Here is an 11,098-nt window from a genome sequence, read left to right as displayed (position 1 = left end):
AGATTAAGTTTGTGGAAAGCTTCACAAAGCTCGGGTTGATAAGGCTTGAGAATCAGACTGTTGCAATAAGCTTTCCTGCTCAATGCGTCAGCAATCACATTGGCCTTGCCTGGAGTATACTCAATACTCGGATTATATTCTTGAATCATTTCGACCCATCGAGTTTGCCTGAGGTTGAGCTTAGGCTGAGTGAAGATGTACTTAAGACTCTTGTGATCAGTGAAAATGTCCACTTTTCTTCCCAATAGAAGATGTCTCCAAGTCAAAAGAGCATGCACAACTGCTGCCAACTCGAGATCATGAGTGGGGTAGTTCTTCTCATTAGGCTTCAATTGGCGAGAGGTATAAGCAACAAATTTCTTCTCTTGCATCAAAACTGCGCCAAGACCTTGGAGAGAGGCATCACAAAAGACCTCGTACGGCTTGGATTCATCAGGCGGAGTGAGAACTAGAGCAGTGATCAATTTCTCTTTCAAAGTGTTGAAAGCAATGTCACACTCCGGAGACCAAACGTACTTGATCTGCTTCTGGAGAAGATTTGAGAGAGGCTTCGCGATCTTAGAAAAGTTTTCAACGAATCTTCGGCAATAGCTTGCGAGACCGAGGAAGCTACGGAGTTGCTTCACGTTCTGAGGAGGTTCCCAATTCACAATTGCAGACACCTTCTCAGGATTCACGGCAATGCCCTTGGCAGAGATGATATGACCAAGATAAAGAACCTCATCGAGCCAAAATTCACACTTGGAGAACTTGGCGTAGAACTTGTGTTCCCTGAGCTTATCGAGTACCAAACGCAAGTGCTTGGAATGATCTTCCTTATTCTTCGAGAAAACCAGAATGTCGTCGAGATAGACCAAAACGAAGTCATTGGTGTAGGCGTTGAAGATGAACTTCATCATGCGAGAGAACGTCGGAGGAGCGTTGACGAGACGAAAAGACATGACAGTGTATTCATATGAACCAAAGCTTGTCCTGAAAGCCGTCTTGGGAATATCTTGCTCATGGATTCGAATCTGATGATAACCCATACGGAGATCAAGCTTGGAGAATACTTGGGCACCTTTGAGTTGTTCGAACAGCTCATTGATGTTAGGAAGTGGGTATTTGTTCTTGATGGTCTTCTTGTTCAATGGGTGGTAATCAACACAAAGTCGGTCCGTTCCATCCTTCTTCTTCACAAAAAGAACACCACAACCCCACGGAGAAGAACTAGGTCGGATGAGACCCATTTTCTCTTGAATATCGAGTTGCTTCTTCAGCTCCTTCAGCTCTTCAGGTCCTAGCTTGTAAGGACGTTTGCACACAGGTTCCGTGCCGGGCTCAAGATCAATAACGAATTCAACTGGCCGGTGCGGAGGCATTCCTGGAAGCTCTTCTGGGAAGACGTCTTGATATTCGCAAACGACTGGAATTTGCGAGATAGCATCCAATTCACCCTTCTCATTGAGAGAAAACAGACGGATGGTATCATCATGAGCGGAAAAGACAATTATATCCTCAGACAAATGAGTCAATTGAATCTGCCTGGCTGCACAATCAAGCTGAGCCTTGTGCTTAGAAAGCCAATCCATTCCGAGAATAGGATCAATATCCGAGTTACCAAGAACCATTGGAGAAGAAAGAAACTTGTAATCGCCCAAAGTGATAGTAACATCCGGAGCCATCATTTTGGTGTTCATGAACAAACCCGGAGAAGAACCGCTATCGGCTTAGGCAAATCAATAGTATGCACATCATGCATAGATGCAAAAGGCTTCGATAAAAACGATAAAGATGCACCCGTGTCAAAAAGAACTCTTGCGGGAATTTCATTAACAGGAAGGTTACCCATGATCACATCTGGTGAGTCCTCTGCCTGAGCTGCATTCAGCAAGTTGACCTTGGCGGACTTGGGGTTATGCTTGACCACAGTTGTACTTGCCGATCTGACAGGAGGAGGAGGAGGAAGACGCCTCTGGTTGAAACACTTGTTGGCATAGTGACCCTTCTGTTGGCACTTGTTGCACGTGACCTCTGAAAGCGGACGGTGATACGGAGCACTCGATCTTGGAGCTTGAGACGAAGTCTTGTTCTGAAAGCCAGGGTTGGGTGGGTGGGAAGATCCACTGCCACCTTTGCTCTTCTGCTGATACGGCTGACGGAACGGAGGAGAAGGAAGCCAATACTTCTGCTGCTTGGCCACTTGAGTAGAGGAAGAAGGAGTAACATCTCTGACTCGCTTCTTGGAAGCATCACACCTCAACTGAGCAGCCTCTTGCTTCAGTGCCATGTTGTAGAACTCATCGTATCTCAAAGGCTCGAAGAGAACAAGAGCTAGCTGAATTTCTTCTCTGAGACCACCCCTGAACTGATATATCATGCTCTTCTCATCAGGGACGTCCTGCTTGGCAAAGCGGGCGAGCTTCTGAAACAACTTGTTGTAGTCATAGACAGACAAAGAGCCTTGCTTCAGGTTGTGGAATTCCTCACGCTTGCTTTCAACCACGCTCTGGGGAATATGATGAGCTCGGAAATCTCGACGGAAATCATCCCAGGTGATAACATGTCCACCTCTGGAATCCTTGTACTGCTGGAACCATTCTGTAGCTTGATCTTTGAGTTGGAAGGAAGCGAACTTGACAAAGTCCTCAGGTCTGACGTTACTGCACTCGAAATGCTTGCACAGATCCACTAGCCAATCGTCAGCATCGGTTGCCTCAACACAATTGCTGAAAGTCTTTGGCCCATTAGCAAGGAACTGGTTGAGTGTAGCAAAGTGATTCTGATTGTTGCCTTGGTTCCCTTGGTTGCCTTGATTGCGCTCTTGGAGAATTTGCATGATCAACTGTGTGTTTGCATTGGTTGCGGCCATCACATCTTGCCATGCCTCCGGAGGAGGTGGAGGTGGTGGCGGATTAGGATTCAGAGTCATGCGCGTTGGAGGAGCCATCCTGAAGAGGTTGACATCCATTAGCACATTGATAGACAAATATTGAAGCTGAATCCAACGGAATGAAAATTGCAACATATAGTCTTCACATCCGAACAAAATGGACGAACGCATTCCTCTTGAAATGGTCACATATCCATAAATTGAGAAGCCACGTAGAATTAAGGTAGAGAAATAAATCAACAAGGTACGGATCAAGAACGAATAATCGGTAAGAAATCCCAATCTCAAACCAATATCCGTGGAAGAAGAACTAGAGCTACTAGAATTCCCACCTATGAAACTCCCGAACCTTTCCGGTTATGCAATCAGGTGTTGGGGATACAGGGGAAGCATAATATCTCACCCAAACTAGCAATTCCTACATCCAGCTGTATCCATCCTTCAACACATAACCAAGAAAACTTCGTAAACCATCTACCTCAACCTTCGAAAAGCATCCGTTATACAAGTTATGGTGATACTCCCGAACTCCCGCCCCAGTACTGGGTGGCGTCGAGGTTATCTCACCAACGAACCGCATAAAAGAGATTTTCGATGTCGGCGTACTAAACTTAGGTATTCCAGAACTGCAACGATAAAATTATGATGACAACACCTTAAAGCTCAACTCCCCGGGACACTTCCACTAAACCCCTGATAGGAGGCACCAAGACAATGTTCTCATCATAAAACCATCGAAACGATTCCAAGATACCCACGTGATCCTAAAAAAAATTTGTGAAATTTGAGGAGAGAAGAGTCAAAACTCTACGTCGGGATGCCTTACCAGAGCGATGAGGAGACTGGGAAGTAAAAAGAATTCCTAAACTCTCCGATATATAATTCCTAAATGACTCAAAACATTTTTCTAGACACAACTCGGCCGCTAAAAACGATCAAGCAATGGGGCTCCTAAGGTCGGGGAACGCTCTGATTACCAACTTGTAACACCCTCGATGCGACTATATCTCCCACGTGTCGAGGCACGGCTTAGAGGCATAATCGCATTGAAGGCCTATGTCGCAAGTTAGGCAATCTTCACAACATCCCATGTGATATGATAATAAAAAGGGGAGATAACATAGTTGGCTTACACTCGCCACGTCAATCAAGTACATAAATAACATTACATCATCCAAACACTCATGGCCCGACTACAGCGCCAAAATAAAAGATAACCCAACATGCGACACGGTCCCAATCACCCCCAACTGGGCACCACTACTGATCATCAGGAAAGGAAACATAGTAACGTTGAGAGTCTTCGTCAAACTCCCACTTGAGCTCAAACGCGTCTCCTGGAGCGGAATCATCAGGACTTGCATCTGGTGTAATAGTAATCTGTGAGCCACAGGGACTCAGCAATCTCGCACCCTCGCGATCAAGACTATTTAAGCTTATAGGTATGGTAAGGTAAAATATGTGGAGCTGCAGCAAGCGACTAGCAAGTATGGTGGCTATCTTATACGCAAAAGAGAGCGAGAAGAGGAGGCAAAGCACGAGCGAGAAACTAGAGAGCATCCTGCACAAACATTACTCCAACACCATGTCCACTTCCCGGACTCCGCCGAGAAGAGGCCATCACGGTAACACACTCAGTTGATTCATTTTAATTAAGTTAAGGTTCAAGTTATCTACAACCGCACATTAACAAATTCCCATCTGCCCATAACCGCGGGCACGGCTTTCGAAAGTTCAAAACCCTGCAGGGGAGTCCCAACTTAGCCCATGACAAGCTCTCACGGTCAACTAAGGAATAGACCTCCTCCCAAGACGTTTCGATCAGACTCGGTATCTCGGTTCTTCAAGACACTTCGACAGGTTAAAACAAGACCAGCAACACCGCCCGAATGTGCCAACAAATCCCGATAGGAGCTGCACATATCTCGTTCTCAGGGCACACTCAGATGAGCAAGACGCCGGGTAGGCCAGCCCAGAGTTGCCCCTGGTAGTCCCGGACATCGCTCGGTTGGACCAACACTCAGAGGACCACTGGCCCGGGGGGGTTTAAAATAAAGATGACCCTTGAGTCTGCAGAACCCAAGGGAAAGAAAAGGCTAGGTGGCAAATGATAAAACCAAGGTTGGGCATTGCTGGAAAAGCTTTAATCAAGGCGAACTATCAAGGGGTTCCCATTATAACCCAACCGCGTAAGGAACGCAAAATCTGGGAACATAACACCGATACGACGGAAACTAGGGCGGCAAGAGTGGAACAAAACACTAGGCGAGAGGCCGAGCCTTCCACCCTTTACCAAGTATATGGATGCATTAAGATAACATAGCAATATAATGATATCCCAACAAGTAAATAAATGTTCCAACAAGGAACGACCTCCAATCTTCACCTGCAACTAGCAACGCTATAAGAGGGGCTGAGCAGATCACAGACTTAGTGAAAACTGGAACATGCTGAAAACAGATATCAAGTAGGCATGTTTACGAGCTCGATGCACTCACTACGGTGCAAGTCATGACAAGATAAGCAGATCAAGGACTTAGTGGAATTGCCAAGTCCCTGAAAACAGAATTACCAAGTGCACCACTTCGCAAGCTTGTACTAGTCACCACACACATCACAAAAATACATGGGTTGCACCTCTGGAAAGATGACAAAACCCTTAACAAAACATATGTAGAGCATCAGGGCATATCATGCACACATTAAACATGGAAAAAATGACAAAAAGCTAAATGGAGCAGCAGATCTGACAATTATCTCAAGTAGCCCTCTTCTAACAGCATGTCAGGCATCAAGATGAACTCAAATGAAAATGATGCAATGGAAAGAAATGATGTATTCTCTGAGATGAACATTTTGATATGCTATATGCATGAATCGTAGCTACGGATGAAAAGTTACGAGGCTAAGAACATGAGCATATGGACTAGAAAATTCCGGGGACTTAGAGAAAAAAAGGAACCACCAGATCTAGGGTTTTGGTGTCACGCAATCCGAGGCGACTCCGGCGAGCTCTCTCGGCTCCGGCGAGCTTGACGGAGCGGCGGGGGGGCGAGGGGAAGGTTGGCCCCGCCTCTCCCGGCCGGATCCGGCGGCGGGGAGGCGAGGCGGCGCGGGGAGGCGGCTGCGGCGGGGCGGCGGAGCCACGGCGGCGACCTGTGGCGGCGGGGCGACGGAGATCCGGCGACGGCGCGTGGTGGCGGCAGCGAGGCGACCGCGGGCGGGCGCCCCCGTGCGGCGGCGGCGGGATGGGCCGCGGGGGCCCGGACCGGGCTCCGCGGGCCTCGGGCGGCGGCGGACTGGCGGCGATGACGTGGCAAGCCGCGGTTGGGCGAGGGGTCGGCGGCGGACGTGTACGGCCCGGACGGACGTGTACGGCCCGAACGGACGTGTCCGGATGGCGCGGAGGCGATTTTTTTAGGGTTTCGGGGAGGGGGATCCGAGATTTTCGAGGAGGACCTATTTATAGGCATAGAGGGAGCTAGGAGAGTCCAAATGAGGTGCAGTTTTCGGCCACGCGATCAGGATCGAAGGCTCTAGATGATGGAGGAAGCTTAGGTGGGTTTTGGGCCAGATTGGAGGGGTGTTGGGCTGCAACACACACGAGGCCTTTTCGGTCCCTCGGTTAACCGTTGGAGTATCAAACGAAGTCCAAACGATACGAAACTTGATAGGCGGTCTACCGGTAGTAAACCAAGGCCGCTTGGCAAGTCTCGGTCCAATCCGGAAATGTTTAATCCCCACACACGAAAGAAAGGTAGAAATGACCACCAGAGGAGAACGAAGCGCCGGAATGCAAAACGGACAACGGGGAAAATGCTCGGATGCATGAGATGAACACGTATGCAAATGCAATGCACATGATGACATGATATGAGATGCATGACAACGATAACAACACACGGAGACAAAAACCCGAACCCGAGAAAATAAAATAACTTAACGCCGAAACGGCAAGAGTTGGAGTACAAATTGGGAAAGTTACATCCGGGGTGTTACACCTTGTGTTCAAAATCTTTTATGGAGTATTCGGAGGAGGAACGCACCTTGCAATGCCAAAGACAATCTGCGCGCCGGACTCATCATCATTAAAGCCTGGTTCAGGGGCTACTGAGGGAGTCCTGGATTAGGGAGTATCCGGACAGCCGGACTATACCCTTTGGCCGGACTGTTGGAATATGAAGATACAAGATTGAAGACTTTGTCTCGTGTCCGGATGGGACTCTCCTTGGCGTGGAAGGCAAGCTTGGCGATACGGATATGTAGATCTCCTCCCATTGTAACCGACTCTGTGTAACCCTAGCCCCCTTCAGTGTCTATATAAACCGGAGGGTTTAGTCCGTAGGACAACAACAATCATACCATAGGCTAGCTTCTAGGGTTTAGCCTCTACAATCTCGTGGTAGATCAACTCTCGTAATACTCATATCATCAAGATCAATCAAGCAGGAAGTAGGGTATTACCTCCATAGAGAGAGGGCTCGAACCTGGGTAAACATCGTGTCCCCCGCCTCCTGTTACCATCCGCCTTAGACGCACAGTTCGGGACCCCCTACCCGAGATCCGCCGGTCTTGACACCGACAGTCTGCGTGTCAGGTGCTGCAAACTCTATAAAATCTTTTTTCTCTGTTATAAATTATTGTTAATTATTTCTCTTATCGATTTTTTTGGTTAAATCTTCGATCCGTCAGATTGTCTAGCTACCGACTCCCATTAACCCCCAAGAGTAAAATTCCAAGAAGTAGTGATAACTATTTTTAGCATAGGAGCACCGCAAAAAACGCTAATGAAAAAGAAAAGAGGTCTGAAAATGAAAATCACACATGGTTGTATTGGCAAGTTAAGGGATCACAGCACCACACCCCTCCCGAGAGAGGAACATGCCTAATTGAGGGGCAGTCGCACTTCAGGCTAGGGACAAGATTGTTTTTCCTCTTTTGGGGATATTTTTCATATATACCGATTTCTATTACCTGAAATTTCATTTTAGTCAGTTTTAGAAATTATTGTACCCGCTTTCAAAAAATCTTTGCTAGCTTCCAATATTTGAAACTTTGGGGGTTTTCAAAACTTCACAATTTAAAAAAATTATAACTTCATGTTTTGAAAATCTGAACTTCGAATTTCAAACAATAAATTTAAACTTTTAAAAAGGACAAATATCTTAACATTTAAAAACTCTAGAAACTTCACATGGAGAAAAGCCACACCTACTTCACACGAAAGGGAAGGAGGGAAGCACACACTTGCTTGGGCACCCGTACCCATCGGCTCCCGATAAGTATAGCATTGCACAAGTGCAACAGGCACCCGTGAGGGATGTAGTTCACCTAGAGTGTTTTGATAAGATTAAGATATTTTTTTGTAACATTGCACTATGATTCTTTGCGCTTGAAGACCAAACAACCATGCCTTATTATTAACCAAAAATTGGCACTATCTCCTAACCTCTCCATTGACTTTCCGTGGTTCTTGAAGCCCTTCGTCCCATAATTCTTGTCATGGTTTTAGTTCAAAACTAACCATGACATGAATTATGGAATGGAGGGAGTAAGTATGTGGTGCCGCCCTTGGTTGAGTCCCGTGTAGAGTTATGTCCATCTTCTGTCCATGATCTTGAGGATATTTTTGTGGCTCAAGATCAAGAACCGCCATGCATGGTGGTGGCGCCAACAGCAAGGGGAAGAAGAAGCATGACCCCGGGGTGTCCAGAGATATTTCCTTGGACCCTTTGTGCATGGCCCCTAGACCCGTGTGTGCATGTGGTATGTAGCACATATCACATGAAGAATGTTTTTAATCCATTTTTTCAAGGGTAGGATTAGAATGTTTAGTGTGATCCCCACGGTTGTCATACGACTCAAACGAAACCAATTCAAAACCTTTGAGTCTTCAAAAAATAGACGCTTGTTTTTCTTTTCAGAGCGGGGGTCAACCATGCCTTATAAACCCATCAAGAGACCAAGGTCCTTTGATAAACTTACTAGTTGACATTAGTCTCACTAACAACATTATCAACAACACCAAAATAGGGTGTGACTTCTAGAAGAAGAACAAGGCCTGCAACGCTTGGATCACAAGCCGATGGTTAACAATCAAGTGACTGGAACTTTTAGAAAATTAGTCGCGTATGATGCATAGGTGGAAAAAGAAAATTGTCGTTAGTTCCTTGTTCTATGGCTTTGGAGAGTACTTATAGTTTGGTGATGCTACTATATATCATCTTGGCATTTGTGGACTCTTGCCATTGTTGCAAAACATTGAGATATCTTGTGACCTGCAAATCATCCTACCATGTCATTTTATTTGAAGCGGTACAGGTATAAACCGGTATCTTGCATTATTTTTCTAAACTCAACCCTCTTCATCTCCGGCTAGGGGAGGAATTTGGTATGACAAACTACAAAGTTGGGTTTTGCTGTTTGCTCCAAGTTGGGGTAGTGGAACTTACCCAAAAAAATTAAACACATTAAGGTGTGCGTCAAGGGTGAACCCTGGCGATAGCCACGTCCCCGTTTTACTGTGCCGAAGTAAAGAAAAAAGAAGCGATTGGGAGCAGAAAATGCGTCCCAGGATAACGCCTTCACCGGGTAAACTCTCTCTCTCTCTCTCTCTCATTATGTATGTGCTCCTCCCTTGCATGAACACAGAGTTGCGCAGCCGGTGGTGTCACCAAGGGTTGCTGTGATGAATAGCCGTCGATAGCACTGCCTCCTCCTCCATATCGTGCCCAGGTAGAGCTGCCACTTCCTCCCACATATTCTCGATATTTATTTTGATTTATTACCCCTTGGGTTATACTCTCTGTGATCAGCTCATCCCCATGTTTCAATAATTTCCCTTTACTCGCTCCCTATTTCTAGATTGTTAGACGTGTTATTACATTAGTTTGTTGTTTTGTTTTTCCTTTATTCTAGGATGGCATCTCTGTTTACTAAGATGAATTAAGCATGCTGGAGATGACACTACGTATGATTTGCCCATCACACGTTTGTTGTAATGTCATACTTCAAGTGAGGTTTCTTTTCTACTTGGATAAATTTGCTATCTATTTTCTATGGACCCGGACACCCGGTAAGTTATTTAGGATGATAAAGGGCCTCTGGTTAAAATTTGGAGTTCTTCTCCAAGATTTAAGGATGATAGATTGCCCGTGCTCAGGTTCTATTCTTTTTTTTTTGGTTTCTTCTTCTTCTTGCCTCTAATGCATCTTCAGATTTTGTTTCTTGGGCTATTTCGGCTCCTTGCTGGGTATTTCTTTCTTGGATTTTAGCTTTGTTTTTCTTTGTTCACATTCACCTGATTGACTATTCTTTGTGTACTACCTAATTATTTTTTAGGTAACTACCTTCGGTGCTGATTGTCGCCTCACATTTCTGTCAGAGCTTTGGTTAGTAGCAGATTTCTTGGGAGTTCAGGTAGTTGCTTTGCCCCCAACCCCCAACCTCATTTCTTTTATTTAGGTTTTGATGCTATGAACGCATTGTCTGGTGTCGCTTGGATTCAGACTTGCTGTACTGGGCACAAAAAATATAAGATGACACGTGGACAAATTGCAAATGTGAATAGAAATATATTGGTTGTGCATTGTAGTTCATGCATTCAATTTCTGTTATTTTATTATCATGTACACCTAACAGATCAGAATAATAGATTGCAAGCAGAAAGTGCCTTATGATGGTGCCATGTGTGACCTTCTTTGGTCTGATCCAGAGGGTGTTGTAGATGGCTGGGCATTAAGTCCTCGATGTACTATTGGATCACCCTTCCGTTTGCAAAAGAAATTTTGGCATACAAAATTGTCGGTTTTATGCATGTCAAAGAACTACCATTTTTTGCAAGAACAACCAAATAGGAATGTAGTTTGTTTACCAGATTGCGTGCACTTGTATTTGCAATATGATTCAAGATGCAGAGAAAGGTTTGATTTCATCTCGTGTAACGACACTGATCAAGATGTACACCGCCAGGAAGAAGATCCGGAAGAACAAGGGCGTCGAGCCCTCCAAATTCGAGGTTACCGTCGTGCAGGTGAGCTTCTATCTTGCGTCCCTCTTGTTGTTGGCTTTGTGCCATTCATGTGTTTCGTTTCTGTATCTAGAAATACTCTTTCGTTTTGGTTTGTTAAGGTTTGACATGCTTGTGCTGCTTAATATATCTGTAGGCTTTATTTCACTTGGAGAAAGGCAATCGGGAGCTCAAGGGTGACCTCAAGGACATGTACA

Source organism: Triticum urartu, chromosome 7 (assembly GCF_003073215.2).
Source record: "Triticum urartu cultivar G1812 chromosome 7, Tu2.1, whole genome shotgun sequence".
NCBI classification, from domain to species: Eukaryota; Viridiplantae; Streptophyta; class Magnoliopsida; order Poales; family Poaceae; genus Triticum; species Triticum urartu.
This window is presented reverse-complemented; position numbering follows the sequence as displayed.